The sequence below is a fragment of the Ascaphus truei genome, unplaced genomic scaffold, assembly GCF_040206685.1.
Source record: "Ascaphus truei isolate aAscTru1 unplaced genomic scaffold, aAscTru1.hap1 HAP1_SCAFFOLD_2191, whole genome shotgun sequence".
Classification (NCBI taxonomy): Eukaryota; Metazoa; Chordata; class Amphibia; order Anura; family Ascaphidae; genus Ascaphus; species Ascaphus truei.
This window is the reverse complement of record NW_027455105.1, coordinates 1-24,607: the sequence shown is the minus strand read 5'-3', so window position 1 is coordinate 24,607 and position 24,607 is coordinate 1. Positions and strand designations below refer to the sequence as shown.

The window sequence follows — 24,607 nt, the reverse complement described above, 5'->3', positions numbered from 1 at the left end:
ATAGTACATTTGAGTGCACCTGTCATTTTCTCAGTCTCTGTGTATGCATGGAGCAAGATATAGGCTCATGGATTTAAGAATGAGAGGATATCATGAGACAGCAATCTCCACCTACGGCCATACTACCTTGAAAGCGCCCGATCCCGTCAGATCTCGGAAGCTAAGCAGGGTGAGGCTTGATTAGTACTGGGTTGGAAGACTGCCTGGGAATACCAGGTGCTGTAGGTGTTTTTATTTTTCGCTTCCCTAATGAAAATATACATGGCATTCCTCGCAGCAAATGAAAATGTTTCATTTCTTGCTACTTTTTTCCCGCAGTGGCAAAGAAATATATCGTTTTTTCCTCAGAAAGTTCAACACAATGCAACCTTCCAAAATAGAATTCTGACATCAAGAATTCCGTCTATAGTACATTTGAGTGCACCTGTCATTTTCTCAGTCTCTGTGTATGCATGGAGCAAGATATAGGCTCATGGATTTAAGAATGAGAGGATATCATGAGACAGCAATCTCCACCTACAGCCATACTACCTTGAAAGCGCCCGATCCCGTCAGATCTCGGAAGCTAAGCAGGGTGAGGCTTGATTAGTACTGGGTTGGGAGACTGCCTGGGAATACCAAGTGCTGTGGGTGTTTTTATTTTTCGCTTCCCTAATGAAAATATACATGGCATTCCTTGCAGCAAATGAAAATGTTTCATTTTTTACTACTTTTTTCCCGCAGTGGCAAAGAAATATATCGTTTTTTCCTCAGAAAGCTCAACACAATGCAACCTTCCAAAATAGAATTCTGACATCAAGAATTCCGTCTATAGTACATTTGAGTGCACCTGTCATTTTCTCAGTCTCTGTGTATGCATGGAGCAAGATATAGGCTCATGGATTTAAGAATGAGAGGATATCATGAGACAGCAATCTCCACCTACGGCCATACTACCTTGAAAGCGCCCGATCCCGTCAGATCTCGGAAGCTAAGCAGGGTGAGGCTTGATTAGTACTGGGTTGGGAGACTGCCTGGGAATACCAGGTGCTGTAGGTGTTTTTATTTTTCGCTTCCCTAATGAAAATATACATGGCATTCCTCGCAGCAAATGAAAATGTTTCATTTCTTGTTACTTTTTTCCCGCAGTGGCAAAGAAATATATCGTTTTTTTCTCTGAAAGTTCAACACAATGCAACTTTCCAAAATAGAATTCTGACATCAAGAATTCCGTCTATAGTACATTTGAGTGCACCTGTCATTTTCTCAGTCTCTGATTTAATTTCTCCATTTAAGGTAATTCTTCAAGAATGTATTTGTTTTAACGGTCACAATAATACACTTATGCCTCCCATGTCATTTAGAAATATATCATACAGGCCTCAGAACACTTAGCATGTTATACAGTATGGTGAGCTTGTGGCTCACAGAGTTGGGGTGTGCAGTGTTCAAGCTGATACTTGGAAGAGGTAGTGAGTTCAAATCCAAACAGGAGGAGGTTGAATATAGGCACCTCTGAAATTTTTTTACTACTTTTTTCCCGCAGTGGAAAAGAAATATATCGTTTTTTCCTCAGAAAGTTCAACACAATGCAACCTTCCAAAATAGAATTCTGACATCAAGAATTCCGTCTATAGTACATTTGAGTGCACCTGTCATTTTCTCAGTCTCTGTGTATGCATGGAGCAAGATATAGGCTCATGGATTTAAGAATGAGAGGATATCATGAGACAGCAATCTCCACCTACGGCCATACTACCTTGAAAGCGCCCGATCCCGTCAGATCTCGGAAGCTAAGCAGGGTGAGGCTTGATTAGTACTGGGTTGGAAGACTGCCTGGGAATACCAGGTGCTGTAGGTGTTTTTATTTTTCGCTTCCCTAATGAAAATATACATGGCATTCCTCGCAGCAAATGAAAATGTTTAATTTCTTGCTACTTTTTTCCCGCAGTGGCAAAGAAATATATCGTTTTTTCCTCAGAAAGCTCAACACAATGCAACCTTCCAAAATAGAATTCTGACATCAAGAATTCCGTCTATAGTACATTTGAGTGCACCTGTCATTTTCTCAGTCTCTGTGTATGCATGGAGCAAGATATAGGCTCATGGATTTAAGAATGAGAGGATATCATGAGACAGCAATCTCCACCTACGGCCATACTACCTTGAAAGCGCCCGATCCCGTCAGATCTCGGAAGCTAAGCATGGTGAGGCTTGATTAGTACTGGGTTGGAAGACTGCCTGGGAATACCAGGTGCTGTAGGTGTTTTTATTTTTCGCTTCCCTAATGAAAATATACATGGCATTCCTCGCAGCAAATGAAAATGTTTCATTTCTTGCTACTTTTTTCCCGCAGTGGCAAAGAAATATATCGTTTTTTCCTCAGAAAGCTCAACACAATGCAACCTTCCAAAATAGAATTCTGACATCAAGAATTCCGTCTATAGTACATTTGAGTGCACCTGTCATTTTCTCAGTCTCTGTGTATGCATGGAGCAAGATATAGGCTCATGGATTTAAGAATGAGAGGATATCATGAGACAGCAATCTCCACCTACAGCCATACTACCTTGAAAGCGCCCGATCCCGTCAGATCTCGGAAGCTAAGCAGGGTGAGGCTTGATTAGTACTGGGTTGGGAGACTGCCTGGGAATACCAAGTGCTGTGGGTGTTTTTATTTTTCGCTTCCCTAATGAAAATATACATGGCATTCCTTGCAGCAAATGAAAATGTTTCATTTTTTACTACTTTTTTCCCGCAGTGGCAAAGAAATATATCGTTTTTTCCTCAGAAAGCTCAACACAATGCAACCTTCCAAAATAGAATTCTGACATCAAGAATTCCGTCTATAGTACATTTGAGTGCACCTGTCATTTTCTCAGTCTCTGTGTATGCATGGAGCAAGATATAGGCTCATGGATTTAAGAATGAGAGGATATCATGAGACAGCAATCTCCACCTACGGCCATACTACCTTGAAAGCGCCCGATCCCGTCAGATCTCGGAAGCTAAGCAGGGTGAGGCTTGATTAGTACTGGGTTGGGAGACTGCCTGGGAATACCAGGTGCTGTAGGTGTTTTTATTTTTCGCTTCCCTAATGAAAATATACATGGCATTCCTCGCAGCAAATGAAAATGTTTCATTTCTTGTTACTTTTTTCCCGCAGTGGCAAAGAAATATATCGTTTTTTTCTCTGAAAGTTCAACACAATGCAACTTTCCAAAATAGAATTCTGACATCAAGAATTCCGTCTATAGTACATTTGAGTGCACCTGTCATTTTCTCAGTCTCTGATTTAATTTCTCCATTTAAGGTAATTCTTCAAGAATGTATTTGTTTTAACGGTCACAATAATACACTTATGCCTCCCATGTCATTTAGAAATATATCATACAGGCCTCAGAACACTTAGCATGTTATACAGTATGGTGAGCTTGTGGCTCACAGAGTTGGGGTGTGCAGTGTTCAAGCTGATACTTGGAAGAGGTAGTGAGTTCAAATCCAAACAGGAGGAGGTTGAATATAGGCACCTCTGAAATTTTTTTACTACTTTTTTCCCGCAGTGGAAAAGAAATATATCGTTTTTTCCTCAGAAAGTTCAACACAATGCAACCTTCCAAAATAGAATTCTGACATCAAGAATTCCGTCTATAGTACATTTGAGTGCACCTGTCATTTTCTCAGTCTCTGTGTATGCATGGAGCAAGATATAGGCTCATGGATTTAAGAATGAGAGGATATCATGAGACAGCAATCTCCACCTACGGCCATACTACCTTGAAAGCGCCCGATCCCGTCAGATCTCGGAAGCTAAGCAGGGTGAGGCTTGATTAGTACTGGGTTGGAAGACTGCCTGGGAATACCAGGTGCTGTAGGTGTTTTTATTTTTCGCTTCCCTAATGAAAATATACATGGCATTCCTCGCAGCAAATGAAAATGTTTCATTTCTTGCTACTTTTTTCCCGCAGTGGCAAAGAAATATATCGTTTTTTCCTCAGAAAGCTCAACACAATGCAACCTTCCAAAATAGAATTCTGACATCAAGAATTCCGTCTATAGTACATTTGAGTGCACCTGTCATTTTCTCAGTCTCTGTGTATGCATGGAGCAAGATATAGGCTCATGGATTTAAGAATGAGAGGATATCATGAGACAGCAATCTCCACCTACGGCCATACTACCTTGAAAGCGCCCGATCCCGTCAGATCTCGGAAGCTAAGCATGGTGAGGCTTGATTAGTACTGGGTTGGAAGACTGCCTGGGAATACCAGGTGCTGTAGGTGTTTTTATTTTTCGCTTCCCTAATGAAAATATACATGGCATTCCTCGCAGCAAATGAAAATGTTTCATTTCTTGCTACTTTTTTCCCGCAGTGGCAAAGAAATATATCGTTTTTTCCTCAGAAAGCTCAACACAATGCAACCTTCCAAAATAGAATTCTGACATCAAGAATTCCGTCTATAGTACATTTGAGTGCACCTGTTATTTTCTCAGTCTCTGTGTATGCATGGAGCAAGATATAGGCTCATGGATTTAAGAATGAGAGGATATCATGAGACAGCAATCTCCACCTACAGCCATACTACCTTGAAAGCGCCCGATCCCGTCAGATCTCGGAAGCTAAGCAGGGTGAGGCTTGATTAGTACTGGGTTGGGAGACTGCCTGGGAATACCAAGTGCTGTGGGTGTTTTTATTTTTCGCTTCCCTAATGAAAATATACATGGCATTCCTTGCAGCAAATGAAAATGTTTCATTTTTTACTACTTTTTTCCCGCAGTGGCAAAGAAATATATCGTTTTTTCCTCAGAAAGCTCAACACAATGCAACCTTCCAAAATAGAATTCTGACATCAAGAATTCCGTCTATAGTACATTTGAGTGCACCTGTCATTTTCTCAGTCTCTGTGTATGCATGGAGCAAGATATAGGCTCATGGATTTAAGAATGAGAGGATATCATGAGACAGCAATCTCCACCTACGGCCATACTACCTTGAAAGCGCCCGATCCCGTCAGATCTCGGAAGCTAAGCAGGGTGAGGCTTGATTAGTACTGGGTTGGGAGACTGCCTGGGAATACCAGGTGCTGTAGGTGTTTTTATTTTTCGCTTCCCTAATGAAAATATACATGGCATTCCTCGCAGCAAATGAAAATGTTTCATTTCTTGTTACTTTTTTCCCGCAGTGGCAAAGAAATATATCGTTTTTTTCTCTGAAAGTTCAACACAATGCAACTTTCCAAAATAGAATTCTGACATCAAGAATTCCGTCTATAGTACATTTGAGTGCACCTGTCATTTTCTCAGTCTCTGATTTAATTTCTCCATTTAAGGTAATTCTTCAAGAATGTATTTGTTTTAACGGTCACAATAATACACTTATGCCTCCCATGTCATTTAGAAATATATCATACAGGCCTCAGAACACTTAGCATGTTATACAGTATGGTGAGCTTGTGGCTCACAGAGTTGGGGTGTGCAGTGTTCAAGCTGATACTTGGAAGAGGTAGTGAGTTCAAATCCAAACAGGAGGAGGTTGAATATAGGCACCTCTGAATTTTTTTTTTACTACTTTTTTCCCGCAGTGGAAAAGAAATATATCGTTTTTTCCTCAGAAAGTTCAACACAATGCAACCTTCCAAAATAGAATTCTGACATCAAGAATTCCGTCTATAGTACATTTGAGTGCACCTGTCATTTTCTCAGTCTCTGTGTATGCATGGAGCAAGATATAGGCTCATGGATTTAACAATGAGAGGATATCATGAGACAGCAATCTCCACCTACGGCCATACTACCTTGAAAGCGCCCGATCCCGTCAGATCTCGGAAGCTAAGCAGGGTGAGGCTTGATTAGTACTGGGTTGGAAGACTGCCTGGGAATACCAGGTGCTGTAGGTGTTTTTATTTTTCGCTTCCCTAATGAAAATATACATGGCATTCCTCGCAGCAAATGAAAATGTTTAATTTCTTGCTACTTTTTTCCCGCAGTGGCAAAGAAATATATCGTTTTTTCCTCAGAAAGCTCAACACAATGCAACCTTCCAAAATAGAATTCTGACATCAAGAATTCCGTCTATAGTACATTTGAGTGCACCTGTCATTTTCTCAGTCTCTGTGTATGCATGGAGCAAGATATAGGCTCATGGATTTAAGAATGAGAGGATATCATGAGACAGCAATCTCCACCTACAGCCATACTACCTTGAAAGCGCCCGATCCCGTCAGATCTCGGAAGCTAAGCAGGGTGAGGCTTGATTAGTACTGGGTTGGGAGACTGCCTGGGAATACCAAGTGCTGTGGGTGTTTTTATTTTTCGCTTCCCTAATGAAAATATACATGGCATTCCTTGCAGCAAATGAAAATGTTTCATTTTTTACTACTTTTTTCCCGCAGTGGCAAAGAAATATATCGTTTTTTCCTCAGAAAGCTCAACACAATGCAACCTTCCAAAATAGATTTCTGACATCAAGAATTCCGTCTATAGTACATTTGAGTGCACCTGTCATTTTCTCAGTCTCTGTGTATGCATGGAGCAAGATATAGGCTCATGGATTTAAGAATGAGAGGATATCATGAGACAGCAATCTCCACCTACGGCCATACTACCTTGAAAGCGCCCGATCCCGTCAGATCTCGGAAGCTAAGCAGGGTGAGGCTTGATTAGTACTGGGTTGGGAGACTGCCTGGGAATACCAGGTGCTGTAGGTGTTTTTATTTTTCGCTTCCCTAATGAAAATATACATGGCATTCCTCGCAGCAAATGAAAATGTTTAATTTCTTGTTACTTTTTTCCCGCAGTGGCAAAGAAATATATCGTTTTTTTCTCTGAAAGTTCAACACAATGCAACCTTCCAAAATAGAATTCTGACATCAAGAATTCCGTCTATAGTACATTTGAGTGCACCTGTCATTTTCTCAGTCTCTGTGTATGCATGGAGCAAGATATAGGCTCATGGATTTAAGAATGAGAGGATATCATGAGACAGCAATCTCCACCTACAGCCATACTACCTTGAAAGCGCCCGATCCCGTCAGATCTCGGAAGCTAAGCAGGGTGAGGCTTGATTAGTACTGGGTTGGAAGACTGCCTGGGAATACCAGGTGCTGTAGGTGTTTTTATTTTTCGCTTCCCTAATGAAAATATACATGGCATTCCTCGCAGCAAATGAAAATGTTTCATTTCTTGCTACTTTTTTCCCGCAGTGGCAAAGAAATATATCGTTTTTTCCTCAGAAAGCTCAACACAATGCAACCTTCCAAAATAGAATTCTGACATCAAGAATTCCGTCTATAGTACATTTGAGTGCACCTGTCATTTTCTCAGTCTCTGTGTATGCATGGAGCAAGATATAGGCTCATGGATTTAAGAATGAGAGGATATCATGAGACAGCAATCTCCACCTACAGCCATACTACCTTGAAAGCGCCCGATCCCGTCAGATCTCGGAAGCTAAGCAGGGTGAGGCTTGATTAGTACTGGGTTGGGAGACTGCCTGGGAATACCAAGTGCTGTGGGTGTTTTTATTTTTCGCTTCCCTAATGAAAATATACATGGCATTCCTTGCAGCAAATGAAAATGTTTCATTTTTTACTACTTTTTTCCCGCAGTGGCAAAGAAATATATCGTTTTTTCCTCAGAAAGCTCAACACAATGCAACCTTCCAAAATAGAATTCTGACATCAAGAATTCCGTCTATAGTACATTTGAGTGCACCTGTCATTTTCTCAGTCTCTGTGTATGCATGGAGCAAGATATAGGCTCATGGATTTAAGAATGAGAGGATATCATGAGACAGCAATCTCCACCTACGGCCATACTACCTTGAAAGCGCCCAATCCCGTCAGATCTCGGAAGCTAAGCAGGGTGAGGCTTGATTAGTACTGGGTTGGGAGACTGCCTGGGAATACCAGGTGCTGTAGGTGTTTTTATTTTTCGCTTCCCTAATGAAAATATACATGGCATTCCTCGCAGCAAATGAAAATGTTTAATTTCTTGTTACTTTTTTCCCGCAGTGGCAAAGAAATATATCGTTTTTTTCTCTGAAAGTTCAACACAATGCAACCTTCCAAAATAGAATTCTGACATCAAGAATTCCGTCTATAGTACATTTGAGTGCACCTGTCATTTTCTCAGTCTCTGTGTATGCATGGAGCAAGATATAGGCTCATGGATTTAAGAATGAGAGGATATCATGAGACAGCAATCTCCACCTACGGCCATACTACCTTGAAAGCGCCCGATCCCGTCAGATCTCGGAAGCTAAGCAGGGTGAGGCTTGATTAGTACTGGGTTGGAAGACTGCCTGGGAATACCAGGTGCTGTAGGTGTTTTTATTTTTCGCTTCCCTAATGAAAATATACATGGCATTCCTCGCAGCAAATGAAAATGTTTCATTTCTTGCTACTTTTTTCCCGCAGTGGCAAAGAAATATATCGTTTTTTCCTCAGAAAGCTCAACACAATGCAACCTTCCAAAATAGAATTCTGACATCAAGAATTCCGTCTATAGTACATTTGAGTGCACCTGTCATTTTCTCAGTCTCTGTGTATGCATGGAGCAAGATATAGGCTCATGGATTTAAGAATGAGAGGATATCATGAGACAGCAATCTCCACCTACAGCCATACTACCTTGAAAGCGCCCGATCCCGTCAGATCTCGGAAGCTAAGCAGGGTGAGGCTTGATTAGTACTGGGTTGGGAGACTGCCTGGGAATACCAAGTGCTGTGGGTGTTTTTATTTTTCGCTTCCCTAATGAAAATATACATGGCATTCCTTGCAGCAAATGAAAATGTTTCATTTTTTACTACTTTTTTCCCGCAGTGGCAAAGAAATATATCGTTTTTTCCTCAGAAAGCTCAACACAATGCAACCTTCCAAAATAGATTTCTGACATCAAGAATTCCGTCTATAGTACATTTGAGTGCACCTGTCATTTTCTCAGTCTCTGTGTATGCATGGAGCAAGATATAGGCTCATGGATTTAAGAATGAGAGGATATCATGAGACAGCAATCTCCACCTACGGCCATACTACCTTGAAAGCGCCCGATCCCGTCAGATCTCGGAAGCTAAGCAGGGTGAGGCTTGATTAGTACTGGGTTGGGAGACTGCCTGGGAATACCAGGTGCTGTAGGTGTTTTTATTTTTCGCTTCCCTAATGAAAATATACATGGCATTCCTCGCAGCAAATGAAAATGTTTCATTACTTGTTACTTTTTTCCCGCAGTGGCAAAGAAATATATCGTTTTTTTCTCTGAAAGTTCAACACAATGCAACCTTCCAAAATAGAATTCTGACATCAAGAATTCCGTCTATAGTACATTTGAGTGCACCTGTCATTTTCTCAGTCTCTGTGTATGCATGGAGCAAGATATAGGCTCATGGATTTAAGAATGAGAGGATATCATGAGACAGCAATCTCCACCTACAGCCATACTACCTTGAAAGCGCCCGATCCCGTCAGATGTCGGAAGCTAAGCAGGGTGAGGCTTGATTAGTACTGGGTTGGGAGACTGCCTGGGAATACCAGGTGCTGTAGGTGTTTTTATTTTTCGCTTCCCTAATGAAAATATACATGGCATTCCTCGCAGCAAATGAAAATGTTTAATTTCTTGCTACTTTTTTCCCGCAGTGGCAAAGAAATATATCGTTTTTTCCTCAGAAAGCTCAACACAATGCAACCTTCCAAAATAGAATTCTGACATCAAGAATTCCGTCTATAGTACATTTGAGTGCACCTGTCATTTTCTCAGTCTCTGTGTATGCATGGAGCAAGATATAGGCTCATGGATTTAAGAATGAGAGGATATCATGAGACAGCAATCTCCACCTACAGCCATACTACCTTGAAAGCGCCCGATCCCGTCAGATCTCGGAAGCTAAGCAGGGTGAGGCTTGATTAGTACTGGGTTGGGAGACTGCCTGGGAATACCAAGTGCTGTGGGTGTTTTTATTTTTCGCTTCCCTAATGAAAATATACATGGCATTCCTTGCAGCAAATGAAAATGTTTCATTTTTTACTACTTTTTTCCCGCAGTGGCAAAGAAATATATCGTTTTTTCCTCAGAAAGCTCAACACAATGCAACCTTCCAAAATAGATTTCTGACATCAAGAATTCCGTCTATAGTACATTTGAGTGCACCTGTCATTTTCTCAGTCTCTGTGTATGCATGGAGCAAGATATAGGCTCATGGATTTAAGAATGAGAGGATATCATGAGACAGCAATCTCCACCTACGGCCATACTACCTTGAAAGCGCCCGATCCCGTCAGATCTCGGAAGCTAAGCAGGGTGAGGCTTGATTAGTACTGGGTTGGGAGACTGCCTGGGAATACCAGGTGCTGTAGGTGTTTTTATTTTTCGCTTCCCTAATGAAAATATACATGGCATTCCTCGCAGCAAATGAAAATGTTTAATTTCTTGTTACTTTTTTCCCGCAGTGGCAAAGAAATATATCGTTTTTTTCTCTGAAAGTTCAACACAATGCAACCTTCCAAAATAGAATTCTGACATCAAGAATTCCGTCTATAGTACATTTGAGTGCACCTGTCATTTTCTCAGTCTCTGTGTATGCATGGAGCAAGATATAGGCTCATGGATTTAAGAATGAGAGGATATCATGAGACAGCAATCTCCACCTACGGCCATACTACCTTGAAAGCGCCCGATCCCGTCAGATCTCGGAAGCTAAGCAGGGTGAGGCTTGATTAGTACTGGGTTGGAAGACTGCCTGGGAATACCAGGTGCTGTAGGTGTTTTTATTTTTCGCTTCCCTAATGAAAATATACATGGCATTCCTCGCAGCAAATGAAAATGTTTCATTTCTTGCTACTTTTTTCCCGCAGTGGCAAAGAAATATATCGTTTTTTCCTCAGAAAGCTCAACACAATGCAACCTTCCAAAATAGAATTCTGACATCAAGAATTCCGTCTATAGTACATTTGAGTGCACCTGTCATTTTCTCAGTCTCTGTGTATGCATGGAGCAAGATATAGGCTCATGGATTTAAGAATGAGAGGATATCATGAGACAGCAATCTCCACCTACAGCCATACTACCTTGAAAGTGCCCGATCCCGTCAGATCTCGGAAGCTAAGCAGGGTGAGGCTTGATTAGTACTGGGTTGGGAGACTGCCTGGGAATACCAAGTGCTGTGGGTGTTTTTATTTTTCGCTTCCCTAATGAAAATATACATGGCATTCCTTGCAGCAAATGAAAATGTTTCATTTTTTACTACTTTTTTCCCGCAGTGGCAAAGAAATATATCGTTTTTTCCTCAGAAAGCTCAACACAATGCAACCTTCAAAAATAGAATTCTGACATCAAGAATTCCGTCTATAGTACATTTGAGTGCACCTGTCATTTTCTCAGTCTCTGTGTATGCATGGAGCAAGATATAGGCTCATGGATTTAAGAATGAGAGGATATCATGAGACAGCAATCTCCACCTACGGCCATACTACCTTGAAAGTGCCCGATCCCGTCAGATCTCGGAAGCTAAGCAGGGTGAGGCTTGATTAGTACTGGGTTGGAAGACTGCCTGGGAATACCAGGTGCTGTAGGTGTTTTTATTTTTCGCTTCCCTAATGAAAATATACATGGCATTCCTCGCAGCAAATGAAAATGTTTCATTTCTTGCTACTTTTTTCCCGCAGTGGCAAAGAAATATATCGTTTTTTCCTCAGAAAGCTCAACACAATGCAACCTTCCAAAATAGAATTCTGACATCAAGAATTCCGTCTATAGTACATTTGAGTGCACCTGTCATTTTCTCAGTCTCTGTGTATGCATGGAGCAAGATATAGGCTCATGGATTTAAGAATGAGAGGATATCATGAGACAGCAATCTCCACCTACAGCCATACTACCTTGAAAGCGCCCGATCCCGTCAGATCTCGGAAGCTAAGCAGGGTGAGGCTTGATTAGTACTGGGTTGGGAGACTGCCTGGGAATACCAAGTGCTGTGGGTGTTTTTATTTTTCGCTTCCCTAATGAAAATATACATGGCATTCCTTGCAGCAAATGAAAATGTTTCATTTTTTACTACTTTTTTCCCGCAGTGGCAAAGAAATATATCGTTTTTTCCTCAGAAAGCTCAACACAATGCAACCTTCCAAAATAGATTTCTGACATCAAGAATTCCGTCTATAGTACATTTGAGTGCACCTGTCATTTTCTCAGTCTCTGTGTATGCATGGAGCAAGATATAGGCTCATGGATTTAAGAATGAGAGGATATCATGAGACAGCAATCTCCACCTACGGCCATACTACCTTGAAAGCGCCCGATCCCGTCAGATCTCGGAAGCTAAGCAGGGTGAGGCTTGATTAGTACTGGGTTGGGAGACTGCCTGGGAATACCAGGTGCTGTAGGTGTTTTTATTTTTCGCTTCCCTAATGAAAATATACATGGCATTCCTCGCAGCAAATGAAAATGTTTAATTTCTTGTTACTTTTTTCCCGCAGTGGCAAAGAAATATATCGTTTTTTTCTCTGAAAGTTCAACACAATGCAACCTTCCAAAATAGAATTCTGACATCAAGAATTCCGTCTATAGTACATTTGAGTGCACCTGTCATTTTCTCAGTCTCTGTGTATGCATGGAGCAAGATATAGGCTCATGGATTTAAGAATGAGAGGATATCATGAGACAGCAATCTCCACCTACGGCCATACTACCTTGAAAGCGCCCGATCCCGTCAGATCTCGGAAGCTAAGCAGGGTGAGGCTTGATTAGTACTGGGTTGGAAGACTGCCTGGGAATACCAGGTGCTGTAGGTGTTTTTATTTTTCGCTTCCCTAATGAAAATATACATGGCATTCCTCGCAGCAAATGAAAATGTTTCATTTCTTGCTACTTTTTTCCCGCAGTGGCAAAGAAATATATCGTTTTTTCCTCAGAAAGCTCAACACAATGCAACCTTCCAAAATAGAATTCTGACATCAAGAATTCCGTCTATAGTACATTTGAGTGCACCTGTCATTTTCTCAGTCTCTGTGTATGCATGGAGCAAGATATAGGCTCATGGATTTAAGAATGAGAGGATATCATGAGACAGCAATCTCCACCTACAGCCATACTACCTTGAAAGCGCCCGATCCCGTCAGATCTCGGAAGCTAAGCAGGGTGAGGCTTGATTAGTACTGGGTTGGGAGACTGCCTGGGAATACCAAGTGCTGTGGGTGTTTTTATTTTTCGCTTCCCTAATGAAAATATACATGGCATTCCTTGCAGCAAATGAAAATGTTTCATTTTTTACTACTTTTTTCCCGCAGTGGCAAAGAAATATATCGTTTTTTCCTCAGAAAGCTCAACACAATGCAACCTTCCAAAATAGAATTCTGACATCAAGAATTCCGTCTATAGTACATTTGAGTGCACCTGTCATTTTCTCAGTCTCTGTGTATGCATGGAGCAAGATATAGGCTCATGGATTTAAGAATGAGAGGATATCATGAGACAGCAATCTCCACCTACGGCCATACTACCTTGAAAGCGCCCGATCCCGTCAGATCTCGGAAGCTAAGCAGGGTGAGGCTTGATTAGTACTGGGTTGGGAGACTGCCTGGGAATACCAGGTGCTGTAGGTGTTTTTATTTTTCGCTTCCCTAATGAAAATATACATGGCATTCCTCGCAGCAAATGAAAATGTTTAATTTCTTGTTACTTTTTTCCCGCAGTGGCAAAGAAATATATCGTTTTTTTCTCTGAAAGTTCAACACAATGCAACCTTCCAAAATAGAATTCTGACATCAAGAATTCCGTCTATAGTACATTTGAGTGCACCTGTCATTTTCTCAGTCTCTGTGTATGCATGGAGCAAGATATAGGCTCATGGATTTAAGAATGAGAGGATATCATGAGACAGCAATCTCCACCTACGGCCATACTACCTTGAAAGCGCCCGATCCCGTCAGATCTCGGAAGCTAAGCAGGGTGAGGCTTGATTAGTACTGGGTTGGAAGACTGCCTGGGAATACCAGGTGCTGTAGGTGTTTTTATTTTTCGCTTCCCTAATGAAAATATACATGGCATTCCTCGCAGCAAATGAAAATGTTTAATTTCTTGCTACTTTTTTCCCGCAGTGGCAAAGAAATATATCGTTTTTTCCTCAGAAAGCTCAACACAATGCAACCTTCCAAAATAGAATTCTGACATCAAGAATTCCGTCTATAGTACATTTGAGTGCACCTGTCATTTTCTCAGTCTCTGTGTATGCATGGAGCAAGATATAGGCTCATGGATTTAAGAATGAGAGGATATCATGAGACAGCAATCTCCACCTACAGCCATACTACCTTGAAAGCGCCCGATCCCGTCAGATCTCGGAAGCTAAGCAGGGTGAGGCTTGATTAGTACTGGGTTGGGAGACTGCCTGGGAATACCAGGTGCTGTAGGTGTTTTTATTTTTCGCTTCCCTAATGAAAATATACATGGCATTCCTCGCAGCAAATGAAAATGTTTCATTTCTTGTTACTTTTTTCCCGCAGTGGCAAAGAAATATATCGTTTTTTCCTCAGAAAGCTCAACACAATGCAACCTTCCAAAATAGAATTCTGACATCAAGAATTCCGTCTATAGTACATTTGAGTGCACCTGTCATTTTCTCAGTCTCTGTGTATGCATGGAGCAAGATATAGGCTCATGGATTTAAGAATGAGAGGATATCATGAGACAGCAATCTCCACCTACGGCCATACTACCTTGAAAGCGCCCGATCCCGTCAGATCTCGGAAGCTAAGCAGGGTGAGGCTTGATTAGTACTGGGTTGGGAGACTGCCTGGGAATACCAGGTGCTGTAGGTGTTTTTATTTTTCGCTTCCCTAATGAAAATATACATGGCATTCCTCGCAGCAAATGAAAATGTTTCATTTCTTGTTACTTTTTTCCCGCAGTGGCAAAGAAATATATCGTTTTTTCCTCAGAAAGCTCAACACAATGCAACCTTCCAAAATAGAATTCTGACATCAAGAATTCCGTCTATAGTACATTTGAGTGCACCTGTCATTTTCTCAGTCTCTGTGTATGCATGGAGCAAGATATAGGCTCATGGATTTAAGAATGAGAGGATATCATGAGACAGCAATCTCCACCTACGGCCATACTACCTTGAAAGCGCCCGATCCCGTCAGATCTCGGAAGCTAAGCAGGGTGAGGCTTGATTAGTACTGGGTTGGGAGACTGCCTGGGAATACCAGGTGCTGTAGGTGTTTTTATTTTTCGCTTCCCTAATGAAAATATACATGGCATTCCTCGCAGCAAATGAAAATGTTTAATTTCTTGTTACTTTTTTCCCGCAGTGGCAAAGAAATATATCGTTTTTTTCTCTGAAAGTTCAACACAATGCAACCTTCCAAAATAGAATTCTGACATCAAGAATTCCGTCTATAGTACATTTGAGTGCACCTGTCATTTTCTCAGTCTCTGTGTATGCATGGAGCAAGATATAGGCTCATGGATTTAAGAATGAGAGGATATCATGAGACAGCAATCTCCACCTACGGCCATACTACCTTGAAAGCGCCCGATCCCGTCAGATCTCGGAAGCTAAGCAGGGTGAGGCTTGATTAGTACTGGGTTGGAAGACTGCCTGGGAATACCAGGTGCTGTAGGTGTTTTTATTTTTCGCTTCCCTAATGAAAATATACATGGCATTCCTCGCAGCAAATGAAAATGTTTAATTTCTTGCTACTTTTTTCCCGCAGTGGCAAAGAAATATATCGTTTTTTCCTCAGAAAGCTCAACACAATGCAACCTTCCAAAATAGAATTCTGACATCAAGAATTCCGTCTATAGTACATTTGAGTGCACCTGTCATTTTCTCAGTCTCTGTGTATGCATGGAGCAAGATATAGGCTCATGGATTTAAGAATGAGAGGATATCATGAGACAGCAATCTCCACCTACGGCCATACTACCTTGAAAGCGCCCGATCCCGTCAGATCTCGGAAGCTAAGCAGGGTGAGGCTTGATTAGTACTGGGTTGGGAGACTGCCTGGGAATACCAGGTGCTGTAGGTGTTTTTATTTTTCGCTTCCCTAATGAAAATATACATGGCATTCCTCGCAGCAAATGAAAATGTTTAATTTCTTGTTACTTTTTTCCCGCAGTGGCAAAGAAATATATCGTTTTTTTCTCTGAAAGTTCAACACAATGCAACCTTCCAAAATAGAATTCTGACATCAAGAATTCCGTCTATAGTACATTTGAGTGCACCTGTCATTTTCTCAGTCTCTGTGTATGCATGGAGCAAGATATAGGCTCATGGATTTAAGAATGAGAGGATATCATGAGACAGCAATCTCCACCTACGGCCATACTACCTTGAAAGCGCCCGATCCCGTCAGATCTCGGAAGCTAAGCAGGGTGAGGCTTGATTAGTACTGGGTTGGAAGACTGCCTGGGAATACCAGGTGCTGTAGGTGTTTTTATTTTTCGCTTCCCTAATGAAAATATACATGGCATTCCTCGCAGCAAATGAAAATGTTTAATTTCTTGCTACTTTTTTCCCGCAGTGGCAAAGAAATATATCGTTTTTTCCTCAGAAAGCTCAACACAATGCAACCTTCCAAAATAGAATTCTGACATCAAGAATTCCGTCTATAGTACATTTGAGTGCACCTGTCATTTTCTCAGTCTCTGTGTATGCATGGAGCAAGATATAGGCTCATGGATTTAAGAATGAGAGGATATCATGAGACAGCAATCTCCACCTACAGCCATACTACCTTGAAAGCGCCCGATCCCGTCAGATCTCGGAAGCTAAGCAGGGTGAGGCTTGATTAGTACTGGGTTGGGAGACTGCCTGGGAATACCAGGTGCTCTAGGTGTTTTTATTTTTCGCTTCCCTAATGAAAATATACATGGCATTCCTCGCAGCAAATGAAAATGTTTCATTTCTTGCTACTTTTTTCCCGCAGTGGCAAAGAAATATATCGTTTTTTCCTCAGAAAGCTCAACACAATGCAACCTTCCAAAATAGAATTCTGACATCAAGAATTCCGTCTATAGTACATTTGAGTGCACCTGTCATTTTCTCAGTCTCTGTGTATGCATGGAGCAAGATATAGGCTCATGGATTTAAGAATGAGAGGATATCATGAGACAGCAATCTCCACCTACAGCCATACTACCTTGAAAGCGCCCGATCCCGTCAGATCTCGGAAGCTAAGCAGGGTGAGGCTTGATTAGTACTGGGTTGGGAGACTGCCTGGGAATACCAAGTGCTGTGGGTGTTTTTATTTTTCGCTTCCCTAATGAAAATATACATGGCATTCCTTGCAGCAAATGAAAATGTTTCATTTTTTACTACTTTTTTCCCGCAGTGGCAAAGAAATATATCGTTTTTTCCTCAGAAAGCTCAACACAATGCAACCTTCCAAAATAGATTTCTGACATCAAGAATTCCGTCTATAGTACATTTGAGTGCACCTGTCATTTTCTCAGTCTCTGTGTATGCATGGAGCAAGATATAGGCTCATGGATTTAAGAATGAGAGGATATCATGAGACAGCAATCTCCACCTACGGCCATACTACCTTGAAAGCGCCCGATCCCGTCAGATCTCGGAAGCTAAGCAGGGTGAGGCTTGATTAGTACTGGGTTGGGAGACTGCCTGGGAATACCAGGTGCTGTAGGTGTTTTTATTTTTCGCTTCCCTAATGAAAATATACATGGCATTCCTCGCAGCAAATGAAAATGTTTAATTTCTTGTTACTTTTTTCCCGCAGTGGCAAAGAAATATATCGTTTTTTTCTCTGAAAGTTCAACACAATGCAACCTTCCAAAATAGAATTCTGACATCAAGAATTCCGTCTATAGTACATTTGAGTGCACCTGTCATTTTCTCAGTCTCTGTGTATGCATGGAGCAAGATATAGGCTCATGGATTTAAGAATGAGAGGATATCATGAGACAGCAATCTCCACCTACAGCCATACTACCTTGAAAGCGCCCGATCCCGTCAGATCTCGGAAGCTAAGCAGGGTGAGGCTTGATTAGTACTGGGTTGGAAGACTGCCTGGGAATACCAGGTGCTGTAGGTGTTTTTATTTTTCGCTTCCCTAATGAAAATATACATGGCATTCCTCGCAGCAAATGAAAATGTTTCATTTCTTGCTACTTTTTTCCCGCAGTGGCAAAGAAATATATCGTTTTTTCCTCAGAAAGCTCAACACAATGCAACCTTCCAAAATAGAATTCTGACATCAAGAATTCCGTCTATAGTACATTTGAGTGCACCTGTCATTTTCTCAGTCTCTGTGTATGCATGGAGCAAGATATAGGCTCATGGATTTAAGAATGAGAGGATATCATGAGACAGCAATCTCCACCTACAGCCATACTACCTTGAAAGCGCCCGATCCCGTCAGATCTCGGAAGCTAAGCAGGGTGAGGCTTGATTAGTACTGGGTTGGGAGACTGCCTGGGAATACCAAGTGCTGTGGGTGTTTTTATTTTTCGCTTCCCTAATGAAAATATACATGGCATTCCTTGCAGCAAATGAAAATGTTTCATTTTTTACTACTTTTTTCCCGCAGTGGCAAAGAAATATATCGTTTTTTCCTCAGAAAGCTCAACACAATGCAACCTTCCAAAATAGAATTCTGACATCAAGAATTCCGTCTATAGTACATTTGAGTGCACCTGTCATTTTCTCAGTCTCTGTGTATGCATGGAGCAAGATATAGGCTCATGGATTTAAGAATGAGAGGATATCATGAGACAGCAATCTCCACCTACGGCCATACTACCTTGAAAGCGCCCGATCCCGTCAGATCTCGGAAGCTAAGCAGGGTGAGGCTTGATTAGTACTGGGTTGGAAGACTGCCTGGGAATACCAGGTGCTGTAGGTGTTTTTATTTTTCGCTTCCCTAATGAAAATATACATGGCATTCCTCGCAGCAAATGAAAATGTTTCATTTCTTGCTACTTTTTTCCCGCAGTGGCAAAGAAATATATCGTTTTTTCCTCAGAAAGCTCAACACAATGCAACCTTCCAAAATAGAATTCTGACATCAAGAATTCCGTCTATAGTACATTTGAGTGCACCTGTCATTTTCTCAGTCTCTGTGTATGCATGGAGCAAGATATAGGCTCATGGATTTAAGAATGAGAGGATATCATGAGACAGCAATCTCCACCTACGGCCATACTACCTTGAAAGCGCCCGATCCCGTCAGATCTCGGAAGCTAAGCAGGGTGAGGCTTGATTAGTACTGGGTTGGGAGACTGCCTGGGAATACCAGGTGCTGTAGGTGTTTTTATTTTTCGCTTCCCTAATGAAAATATACATGGCATTCCTCGCAGCAAATGAAAATGTTTAATTTCTTGTTACTTTTTTCCCGCAGTGGCAAAGAAATATATCGTTTTTTTCTCTGAAAGTTCAACACAATGCAACCTTCCAAAATAGAATTCTGACATCAAGAATTCCGTCTATAGTACATTTGAGTGCACCTGTCATTTTCTCAGTCTCTGTGTATGCATGGAGCAAGATATAGGCTCATGGATTTAAGAATGAGAGGATATCATGAGACAGCAATCTCCACCTATGGCCATACTACCTTGAAAGCGCCCGATCCCGTCAGATCTCGGAAGCTAAGCAGGGTGAGGCTTGATTAGTACTGGGTTGGAAGACTGCCTGGGAATACCAGGTGCTGTAGGTGTTTTTATTTTTCGCTTCCCTAATGAAAATATACATGGCATTCCTCGCAGCAAATGAAAATGTTTCATTTCTTGCTACTTTTTTCCCGCAGTGGCAAAGAAATATATCGTTTTTTCCTCAGAAAGCTCAACACAATGCAACCTTCCAAAATAGAATTCTGACATCAAGAATTCCGTCTATAGTACATTTGAGTGCACCTGTTATTTTCTCAGTCTCTGTGTATGCATGGAGCAAGATATAGGCTCATGGATTTAAGAATGAGAGGATATCATGAGACAGCAATCTCCACCTACAGCCATACTACCTTGAAAGCGCCCGATCCCGTCAGATCTCGGAAGCTAAGCAGGGTGAGGCTTGATTAGTACTGGGTTGGGAGACTGCCTGGGAATACCAAGTGCTGTGGGTGTTTTTATTTTTCGCTTCCCTAATGAAAATATACATGGCATTCCTTGCAGCAAATGAAAATGTTTCATTTTTTACTACTTTTTTCCTGCAGTGGCAAAGAAATATATCGTTTTTTCCTCAGAAAGCTCAACACAATGCAACCTTCCAAAATAGAATTCTGATATCAAGAATTCCGTCTATAGTACATTTGAGTGCACCTGTCATTTTCTCAGTCTCTGTGTATGCATGGAGCAAGATATAGGCTCATGGATTTAAGAATGAGAGGATATCATGAGACAGCAATCTCCACCTACGGCCATACTACCTTGAAAGCGCCCGATCCCGTCAGATCTCGGAAGCTAAGCAGGGTGAGGCTTGATTAGTACTGGGTTGGGAGACTGCCTGGGAATACCAAGTGCTGTGGGTGTTTTTATTTTTCGCTTCCCTAATGAAAATATACATGGCATTCCTTGCAGCAAATGAAAATGTTTCATTTTTTACTACTTTTTTCCCGCAGTGGCAAAGAAATATATCGTTTTTTCCTCAGAAAGCTCAACACAATGCAACCTTCCAAAATAGAATTCTGACATCAAGAATTCCGTCTATAGTACATTTGAGTGCACCTGTCATTTTCTCAGTCTCTGTGTATGCATGGAGCAAGATATAGGCTCATGGATTTAAGAATGAGAGGATATCATGAGACAGCAATCTCCACCTACGGCCATACTACCTTGAAAGCGCCCGATCCCGTCAGATCTCGGAAGCTAAGCAGGGTGAGGCTTGATTAGTACTGGGTTGGGAGACTGCCTGGGAATACCAGGTGCTGTAGGTGTTTTTATTTTTCGCTTCCCTAATGAAAATATACATGGCATTCCTCGCAGCAAATGAAAATGTTTCATTTCTTGTTACTTTTTTCCCGCAGTGGCAAAGAAATATATCGTTTTTTTCTCTGAAAGTTCAACACAATGCAACCTTCCAAAATAGAATTCTGACATCAAGAATTCCGTCTATAGTACATTTGAGTGCACCTGTCATTTTCTCAGTCTCTGATTTAATTTCTCCATTTAAGGTAATTCTTCAAGAATGTATTTGTTTTAACGGTCACAATAATACACTTATGCCTCCCATGTCATTTAGAAATATATCATACAGGCCTCAGAACACTTAGCATGTTATATGTTGAGCTTGTGGCTCACAGAGTTGGGGTGTGCAGTGTTCAAGCTGATACTTGGAAGAGGTAGTGAGTTCAAATCCAAACAGGAGGAGGTTGAATATAGGCACCTCTGAAATTTTTTACTACTTTTTTCCCGCAGTGGAAAAGAAATATATCGTTTTTTCCTCAGAAAGTTCAACACAATGCAACCTTCCAAAATAGAATTCTGACATCAAGAATTCCGTCTATAGTACATTTGAGTGCACCTGTCATTTTCTCAGTCTCTGTGTATGCATGGAGCAAGATATAGGCTCATGGATTTAAGAATGAGAGGATATCATGAGACAGCAATCTCCACCTACGGCCATACTACCTTGAAAGCGCCCGATCCCGTCAGATCTCGGAAGCTAAGCAGGGTGAGGCTTGATTAGTACTGGGTTGGGAGACTGCCTGGGAATACCAGGTGCTGTAGGTGTTTTTATTTTTCGCTTCCCTAATGAAAATATACATGGCATTCCTCGCAGCAAATGAAAATGTTTAATTTCTTGTTACTTTTTTCCCGCAGTGGCAAAGAAATATATCGTTTTTTTCTCTGAAAGTTCAACACAATGCAACCTTCCAAAATAGAATTCTGACATCAAGAATTCCGTCTATAGTACATTTGAGTGCACCTGTCATTTTCTCAGTCTCTGATTTAATTTCTCCATTTAAGGTAATTCTTCAAGAATGTATTTGTTTTAACGGTCACAATAATACACTTATGCCTCCCATGTCATTTAGAAATATATCATACAGGCCTCAGAACACTTAGCATGTTATATGGTGAGCTTGTGGCTCCCAGAGTTGGGGTGTGCAGTGTTCAAGCTGATACTTGGAAGAGGTAGTGAGTTCAAATCCAAACAGGAGGAGGTTGAATATAGGCACCTCTGAAATTTTTTACTACTTTTTTCCCGCAGTGGAAAAGAAATATATCGTTTTTTCCTCAGAAAGTTCAACACAATGCAACCTTCCAAAATAGAATTCTGACATCAAGAATTCCGTCTATAGTACATTTGAGTGCACCTGTCATTTTCTCAGTCTCTGTGTATGCATGGAGCAAGATATAGGCTCATGGATTTAAGAATGAGAGGATATCATGAGACAGCAATCTCCACCTACGGCCATACTACCTTGAAAGCGCCCGATCCCGTCAGATCTCGGAAGCTAAGCAGGGTGAGGCTTGATTAGTACTGGGTTGGAAGACTGCCTGGGAATACCAGGTGCTGTAGGTGTTTTTATTTTTCGCTTCCCTAATGAAAATATACATGGCATTCCTCGCAGCAAATGAAAATGTTTCATTTCTTGCTACTTTTTTCCCGCAGTGGCAAAGAAATATATCGTTTTTTCCTCAGAAAGCTCAACACAATGCAACCTTCCAAAATAGAATTCTGACATCAAGAATTCCGTCTATAGTACATTTGAGTGCACCTGTCATTTTCTCAGTCTCTGTGTATGCATGGAGCAAGATATAGGCTCATGGATTTAAGAATGAGAGGATATCATGAGACAGCAATCTCCACCTACGGCCATACTACCTTGAAAGCGCCCGATCCCGTCAGATCTCGGAAGCTAAGCAGGGTGAGGCTTGATTAGTACTGGGTTGGAAGACTGCCTGGGAATACCAGGTGCTGTAGGTGTTTTTATTTTTCGCTTCCCTAATGAAAATATACATGGCATTCCTCGCAGCAAATGAAAATGTTTCATTTCTTGCTACTTTTTTCCCGCAGTGGCAAAGAAATATATCGTTTTTTCCTCAGAAAGCTCAACACAATGCAACCTTCCAAAATAGAATTCTGACATCAAGAATTCCGTCTATAGTACATTTGAGTGCACCTGTCATTTTCTCAGTCTCTGTGTATGCATGGAGCAAGATATAGGCTCATGGATTTAAGAATGAGAGGATATCATGAGACAGCAATCTCCACCTACGGCCATACTACCTTGAAAGCGCCCGATCCCGTCAGATCTCGGAAGCTAAGCAGGGTGAGGCTTGATTAGTACTGGGTTGGAAGACTGCCTGGGAATACCAGGTGCTGTAGGTGTTTTTATTTTTCGCTTCCCTAATGAAAATATACATGGCATTCCTCGCAGCAAATGAAAATGTTTCATTTCTTGCTACTTTTTTCCCGCAGTGGCAAAGAAATATATCGTTTTTTCCTCAGAAAGCTCAACACAATGCAACCTTCCAAAATAGAATTCTGACATCAAGAATTCCGTCTATAGTACATTTGAGTGCACCTGTCATTTTCTCAGTCTCTGTGTATGCATGGAGCAAGATATAGGCTCATGGATTTAAGAATGAGAGGATATCATGAGACAGCAATCTCCACCTACGGCCATACTACCTTGAAAGCGCCCGATCCCGTCAGATCTCGGAAGCTAAGCAGGGTGAGGCTTGATTAGTACTGGGTTGGAAGACTGCCTGGGAATACCAGGTGCTGTAGGTGTTTTTATTTTTCGCTTCCCTAATGAAAATATACATGGCATTCCTCGCAGCAAATGAAAATGTTTCATTTCTTGCTACTTTTTTCCCGCAGTGGCAAAGAAATATATCGTTTTTTCCTCAGAAAGCTCAACACAATGCAACCTTCCAAAATAGAATTCTGACATCAAGAATTCCGTCTATAGTACATTTGAGTGCACCTGTCATTTTCTCAGTCTCTGTGTATGCATGGAGCAAGATATAGGCTCATGGATTTAAGAATGAGAGGATATCATGAGACAGCAATCTCCACCTACAGCCATACTACCTTGAAAGCGCCCGATCCCGTCAGATCTCGGAAGCTAAGCAGGGTGAGGCTTGATTAGTACTGGGTTGGGAGACTGCCTGGGAATACCAAGTGCTGTGGGTGTTTTTATTTTTCGCTTCCCTAATGAAAATATACATGGCATTCCTTGCAGCAAATGAAAATGTTTCATTTTTTACTACTTTTTTCCCGCAGTGGCAAAGAAATATATCGTTTTTTTCTCTGAAAGTTCAACACAATGCAACCTTCCAAAATAGAATTCTGACATCAAGAATTCCGTCTATAGTACATTTGAGTGCACCTGTCATTTTCTCAGTCTCTGATTTAATTTCTCCATTTAAGGTAATTCTTCAAGAATGTATTTGTTTTAACGGTCACAATAATACACTTATGCCTCCCATGTCATTTAGAAATATATCATACAGGCCTCAGAACACTTAGCATGTTATATGGTGAGCTTGTGGCTCACAGAGTTGGGGTGTGCAGTGTTCAAGCTGATACTTGGAAGAGGTAGTGAGTTCAAATCCAAACAGGAGGAGGTTGAATATAGGCACCTCTGAAATTTTTTTTTACTACTTTTTTCCCGCAGTGGAAAAGAAATATATCGTTTTTTCCTCAGAAAGTTCAACACAATGCAAC

The 24,607-nt window shown here is 41.3% G+C and overlaps 55 non-coding genes across 55 annotated transcripts; all 55 read left to right on the top strand.

Moving 5' to 3' along the window:
• The first annotated feature begins 109 nt into the window (after positions 1-109).
• On the top strand, positions 110-228 carry LOC142477531 (5S ribosomal RNA). Its single transcript, XR_012792465.1, has one exon. It is a non-coding gene; the product is annotated as a 5S ribosomal RNA (ribosomal RNA).
• A 286-nt stretch (positions 229-514) lies between these two features.
• Positions 515-633, top strand: LOC142477601 (5S ribosomal RNA). Its single transcript, XR_012792533.1, has one exon. It is a non-coding gene; the product is annotated as a 5S ribosomal RNA (ribosomal RNA).
• A 286-nt stretch (positions 634-919) lies between these two features.
• On the top strand, positions 920-1,038 carry LOC142477573 (5S ribosomal RNA). The gene has a single exon (XR_012792506.1). It is a non-coding gene; the product is annotated as a 5S ribosomal RNA (ribosomal RNA).
• Positions 1,039-1,721: 683 nt separating this feature from the next.
• LOC142477530 (5S ribosomal RNA) lies at positions 1,722-1,840 on the top strand. Its single transcript, XR_012792464.1, has one exon. It is a non-coding gene; the product is annotated as a 5S ribosomal RNA (ribosomal RNA).
• A 286-nt stretch (positions 1,841-2,126) lies between these two features.
• LOC142477554 (5S ribosomal RNA) lies at positions 2,127-2,245 on the top strand. Its single transcript, XR_012792488.1, has one exon. It is a non-coding gene; the product is annotated as a 5S ribosomal RNA (ribosomal RNA).
• Positions 2,246-2,531: 286 nt separating this feature from the next.
• LOC142477600 (5S ribosomal RNA) lies at positions 2,532-2,650 on the top strand. The gene has a single exon (XR_012792532.1). It is a non-coding gene; the product is annotated as a 5S ribosomal RNA (ribosomal RNA).
• A 286-nt stretch (positions 2,651-2,936) lies between these two features.
• Positions 2,937-3,055, top strand: LOC142477572 (5S ribosomal RNA). Its single transcript, XR_012792505.1, has one exon. It is a non-coding gene; the product is annotated as a 5S ribosomal RNA (ribosomal RNA).
• Positions 3,056-3,738: 683 nt separating this feature from the next.
• Positions 3,739-3,857, top strand: LOC142477529 (5S ribosomal RNA). The gene has a single exon (XR_012792463.1). It is a non-coding gene; the product is annotated as a 5S ribosomal RNA (ribosomal RNA).
• Positions 3,858-4,143: 286 nt separating this feature from the next.
• On the top strand, positions 4,144-4,262 carry LOC142477553 (5S ribosomal RNA). The gene has a single exon (XR_012792487.1). It is a non-coding gene; the product is annotated as a 5S ribosomal RNA (ribosomal RNA).
• Positions 4,263-4,548: 286 nt separating this feature from the next.
• LOC142477598 (5S ribosomal RNA) lies at positions 4,549-4,667 on the top strand. Its single transcript, XR_012792531.1, has one exon. It is a non-coding gene; the product is annotated as a 5S ribosomal RNA (ribosomal RNA).
• Positions 4,668-4,953: 286 nt separating this feature from the next.
• On the top strand, positions 4,954-5,072 carry LOC142477571 (5S ribosomal RNA). The gene has a single exon (XR_012792504.1). It is a non-coding gene; the product is annotated as a 5S ribosomal RNA (ribosomal RNA).
• A 685-nt stretch (positions 5,073-5,757) lies between these two features.
• Positions 5,758-5,876, top strand: LOC142477528 (5S ribosomal RNA). The gene has a single exon (XR_012792462.1). It is a non-coding gene; the product is annotated as a 5S ribosomal RNA (ribosomal RNA).
• Positions 5,877-6,162: 286 nt separating this feature from the next.
• Positions 6,163-6,281, top strand: LOC142477597 (5S ribosomal RNA). Its single transcript, XR_012792530.1, has one exon. It is a non-coding gene; the product is annotated as a 5S ribosomal RNA (ribosomal RNA).
• A 286-nt stretch (positions 6,282-6,567) lies between these two features.
• Positions 6,568-6,686, top strand: LOC142477570 (5S ribosomal RNA). The gene has a single exon (XR_012792503.1). It is a non-coding gene; the product is annotated as a 5S ribosomal RNA (ribosomal RNA).
• A 286-nt stretch (positions 6,687-6,972) lies between these two features.
• LOC142477550 (5S ribosomal RNA) lies at positions 6,973-7,091 on the top strand. Its single transcript, XR_012792484.1, has one exon. It is a non-coding gene; the product is annotated as a 5S ribosomal RNA (ribosomal RNA).
• Positions 7,092-7,377: 286 nt separating this feature from the next.
• LOC142477595 (5S ribosomal RNA) lies at positions 7,378-7,496 on the top strand. The gene has a single exon (XR_012792528.1). It is a non-coding gene; the product is annotated as a 5S ribosomal RNA (ribosomal RNA).
• A 286-nt stretch (positions 7,497-7,782) lies between these two features.
• Positions 7,783-7,901, top strand: LOC142477564 (5S ribosomal RNA). The gene has a single exon (XR_012792497.1). It is a non-coding gene; the product is annotated as a 5S ribosomal RNA (ribosomal RNA).
• A 286-nt stretch (positions 7,902-8,187) lies between these two features.
• On the top strand, positions 8,188-8,306 carry LOC142477527 (5S ribosomal RNA). The gene has a single exon (XR_012792461.1). It is a non-coding gene; the product is annotated as a 5S ribosomal RNA (ribosomal RNA).
• A 286-nt stretch (positions 8,307-8,592) lies between these two features.
• Positions 8,593-8,711, top strand: LOC142477594 (5S ribosomal RNA). Its single transcript, XR_012792527.1, has one exon. It is a non-coding gene; the product is annotated as a 5S ribosomal RNA (ribosomal RNA).
• A 286-nt stretch (positions 8,712-8,997) lies between these two features.
• On the top strand, positions 8,998-9,116 carry LOC142477569 (5S ribosomal RNA). Its single transcript, XR_012792502.1, has one exon. It is a non-coding gene; the product is annotated as a 5S ribosomal RNA (ribosomal RNA).
• A 286-nt stretch (positions 9,117-9,402) lies between these two features.
• On the top strand, positions 9,403-9,521 carry LOC142477566 (5S ribosomal RNA). Its single transcript, XR_012792499.1, has one exon. It is a non-coding gene; the product is annotated as a 5S ribosomal RNA (ribosomal RNA).
• A 286-nt stretch (positions 9,522-9,807) lies between these two features.
• LOC142477593 (5S ribosomal RNA) lies at positions 9,808-9,926 on the top strand. Its single transcript, XR_012792526.1, has one exon. It is a non-coding gene; the product is annotated as a 5S ribosomal RNA (ribosomal RNA).
• Positions 9,927-10,212: 286 nt separating this feature from the next.
• Positions 10,213-10,331, top strand: LOC142477558 (5S ribosomal RNA). The gene has a single exon (XR_012792492.1). It is a non-coding gene; the product is annotated as a 5S ribosomal RNA (ribosomal RNA).
• A 286-nt stretch (positions 10,332-10,617) lies between these two features.
• LOC142477526 (5S ribosomal RNA) lies at positions 10,618-10,736 on the top strand. The gene has a single exon (XR_012792460.1). It is a non-coding gene; the product is annotated as a 5S ribosomal RNA (ribosomal RNA).
• Positions 10,737-11,022: 286 nt separating this feature from the next.
• Positions 11,023-11,141, top strand: LOC142477548 (5S ribosomal RNA). Its single transcript, XR_012792482.1, has one exon. It is a non-coding gene; the product is annotated as a 5S ribosomal RNA (ribosomal RNA).
• Positions 11,142-11,427: 286 nt separating this feature from the next.
• On the top strand, positions 11,428-11,546 carry LOC142477562 (5S ribosomal RNA). The gene has a single exon (XR_012792496.1). It is a non-coding gene; the product is annotated as a 5S ribosomal RNA (ribosomal RNA).
• A 286-nt stretch (positions 11,547-11,832) lies between these two features.
• Positions 11,833-11,951, top strand: LOC142477592 (5S ribosomal RNA). Its single transcript, XR_012792525.1, has one exon. It is a non-coding gene; the product is annotated as a 5S ribosomal RNA (ribosomal RNA).
• Positions 11,952-12,237: 286 nt separating this feature from the next.
• LOC142477547 (5S ribosomal RNA) lies at positions 12,238-12,356 on the top strand. The gene has a single exon (XR_012792481.1). It is a non-coding gene; the product is annotated as a 5S ribosomal RNA (ribosomal RNA).
• Positions 12,357-12,642: 286 nt separating this feature from the next.
• LOC142477524 (5S ribosomal RNA) lies at positions 12,643-12,761 on the top strand. Its single transcript, XR_012792458.1, has one exon. It is a non-coding gene; the product is annotated as a 5S ribosomal RNA (ribosomal RNA).
• Positions 12,762-13,047: 286 nt separating this feature from the next.
• LOC142477591 (5S ribosomal RNA) lies at positions 13,048-13,166 on the top strand. Its single transcript, XR_012792524.1, has one exon. It is a non-coding gene; the product is annotated as a 5S ribosomal RNA (ribosomal RNA).
• A 286-nt stretch (positions 13,167-13,452) lies between these two features.
• On the top strand, positions 13,453-13,571 carry LOC142477536 (5S ribosomal RNA). Its single transcript, XR_012792470.1, has one exon. It is a non-coding gene; the product is annotated as a 5S ribosomal RNA (ribosomal RNA).
• Positions 13,572-13,857: 286 nt separating this feature from the next.
• On the top strand, positions 13,858-13,976 carry LOC142477523 (5S ribosomal RNA). Its single transcript, XR_012792457.1, has one exon. It is a non-coding gene; the product is annotated as a 5S ribosomal RNA (ribosomal RNA).
• A 286-nt stretch (positions 13,977-14,262) lies between these two features.
• LOC142477584 (5S ribosomal RNA) lies at positions 14,263-14,381 on the top strand. The gene has a single exon (XR_012792517.1). It is a non-coding gene; the product is annotated as a 5S ribosomal RNA (ribosomal RNA).
• A 286-nt stretch (positions 14,382-14,667) lies between these two features.
• On the top strand, positions 14,668-14,786 carry LOC142477525 (5S ribosomal RNA). Its single transcript, XR_012792459.1, has one exon. It is a non-coding gene; the product is annotated as a 5S ribosomal RNA (ribosomal RNA).
• Positions 14,787-15,072: 286 nt separating this feature from the next.
• On the top strand, positions 15,073-15,191 carry LOC142477513 (5S ribosomal RNA). Its single transcript, XR_012792448.1, has one exon. It is a non-coding gene; the product is annotated as a 5S ribosomal RNA (ribosomal RNA).
• A 286-nt stretch (positions 15,192-15,477) lies between these two features.
• On the top strand, positions 15,478-15,596 carry LOC142477522 (5S ribosomal RNA). The gene has a single exon (XR_012792456.1). It is a non-coding gene; the product is annotated as a 5S ribosomal RNA (ribosomal RNA).
• Positions 15,597-15,882: 286 nt separating this feature from the next.
• On the top strand, positions 15,883-16,001 carry LOC142477608 (5S ribosomal RNA). Its single transcript, XR_012792540.1, has one exon. It is a non-coding gene; the product is annotated as a 5S ribosomal RNA (ribosomal RNA).
• A 286-nt stretch (positions 16,002-16,287) lies between these two features.
• Positions 16,288-16,406, top strand: LOC142477521 (5S ribosomal RNA). Its single transcript, XR_012792455.1, has one exon. It is a non-coding gene; the product is annotated as a 5S ribosomal RNA (ribosomal RNA).
• Positions 16,407-16,692: 286 nt separating this feature from the next.
• Positions 16,693-16,811, top strand: LOC142477567 (5S ribosomal RNA). The gene has a single exon (XR_012792500.1). It is a non-coding gene; the product is annotated as a 5S ribosomal RNA (ribosomal RNA).
• Positions 16,812-17,097: 286 nt separating this feature from the next.
• LOC142477590 (5S ribosomal RNA) lies at positions 17,098-17,216 on the top strand. Its single transcript, XR_012792523.1, has one exon. It is a non-coding gene; the product is annotated as a 5S ribosomal RNA (ribosomal RNA).
• Positions 17,217-17,502: 286 nt separating this feature from the next.
• LOC142477596 (5S ribosomal RNA) lies at positions 17,503-17,621 on the top strand. The gene has a single exon (XR_012792529.1). It is a non-coding gene; the product is annotated as a 5S ribosomal RNA (ribosomal RNA).
• A 286-nt stretch (positions 17,622-17,907) lies between these two features.
• LOC142477549 (5S ribosomal RNA) lies at positions 17,908-18,026 on the top strand. Its single transcript, XR_012792483.1, has one exon. It is a non-coding gene; the product is annotated as a 5S ribosomal RNA (ribosomal RNA).
• Positions 18,027-18,312: 286 nt separating this feature from the next.
• Positions 18,313-18,431, top strand: LOC142477589 (5S ribosomal RNA). Its single transcript, XR_012792522.1, has one exon. It is a non-coding gene; the product is annotated as a 5S ribosomal RNA (ribosomal RNA).
• Positions 18,432-18,717: 286 nt separating this feature from the next.
• On the top strand, positions 18,718-18,836 carry LOC142477520 (5S ribosomal RNA). The gene has a single exon (XR_012792454.1). It is a non-coding gene; the product is annotated as a 5S ribosomal RNA (ribosomal RNA).
• A 286-nt stretch (positions 18,837-19,122) lies between these two features.
• Positions 19,123-19,241, top strand: LOC142477585 (5S ribosomal RNA). Its single transcript, XR_012792518.1, has one exon. It is a non-coding gene; the product is annotated as a 5S ribosomal RNA (ribosomal RNA).
• Positions 19,242-19,527: 286 nt separating this feature from the next.
• On the top strand, positions 19,528-19,646 carry LOC142477561 (5S ribosomal RNA). Its single transcript, XR_012792495.1, has one exon. It is a non-coding gene; the product is annotated as a 5S ribosomal RNA (ribosomal RNA).
• A 286-nt stretch (positions 19,647-19,932) lies between these two features.
• Positions 19,933-20,051, top strand: LOC142477588 (5S ribosomal RNA). The gene has a single exon (XR_012792521.1). It is a non-coding gene; the product is annotated as a 5S ribosomal RNA (ribosomal RNA).
• Positions 20,052-20,337: 286 nt separating this feature from the next.
• Positions 20,338-20,456, top strand: LOC142477586 (5S ribosomal RNA). The gene has a single exon (XR_012792519.1). It is a non-coding gene; the product is annotated as a 5S ribosomal RNA (ribosomal RNA).
• A 286-nt stretch (positions 20,457-20,742) lies between these two features.
• Positions 20,743-20,861, top strand: LOC142477574 (5S ribosomal RNA). The gene has a single exon (XR_012792507.1). It is a non-coding gene; the product is annotated as a 5S ribosomal RNA (ribosomal RNA).
• Positions 20,862-21,538: 677 nt separating this feature from the next.
• On the top strand, positions 21,539-21,657 carry LOC142477507 (5S ribosomal RNA). The gene has a single exon (XR_012792442.1). It is a non-coding gene; the product is annotated as a 5S ribosomal RNA (ribosomal RNA).
• Positions 21,658-22,334: 677 nt separating this feature from the next.
• Positions 22,335-22,453, top strand: LOC142477519 (5S ribosomal RNA). The gene has a single exon (XR_012792453.1). It is a non-coding gene; the product is annotated as a 5S ribosomal RNA (ribosomal RNA).
• Positions 22,454-22,739: 286 nt separating this feature from the next.
• LOC142477518 (5S ribosomal RNA) lies at positions 22,740-22,858 on the top strand. The gene has a single exon (XR_012792452.1). It is a non-coding gene; the product is annotated as a 5S ribosomal RNA (ribosomal RNA).
• A 286-nt stretch (positions 22,859-23,144) lies between these two features.
• Positions 23,145-23,263, top strand: LOC142477516 (5S ribosomal RNA). The gene has a single exon (XR_012792451.1). It is a non-coding gene; the product is annotated as a 5S ribosomal RNA (ribosomal RNA).
• Positions 23,264-23,549: 286 nt separating this feature from the next.
• On the top strand, positions 23,550-23,668 carry LOC142477515 (5S ribosomal RNA). The gene has a single exon (XR_012792450.1). It is a non-coding gene; the product is annotated as a 5S ribosomal RNA (ribosomal RNA).
• Positions 23,669-23,954: 286 nt separating this feature from the next.
• On the top strand, positions 23,955-24,073 carry LOC142477587 (5S ribosomal RNA). The gene has a single exon (XR_012792520.1). It is a non-coding gene; the product is annotated as a 5S ribosomal RNA (ribosomal RNA).
• The last annotated feature ends 534 nt before the right edge of the window (positions 24,074-24,607 follow it).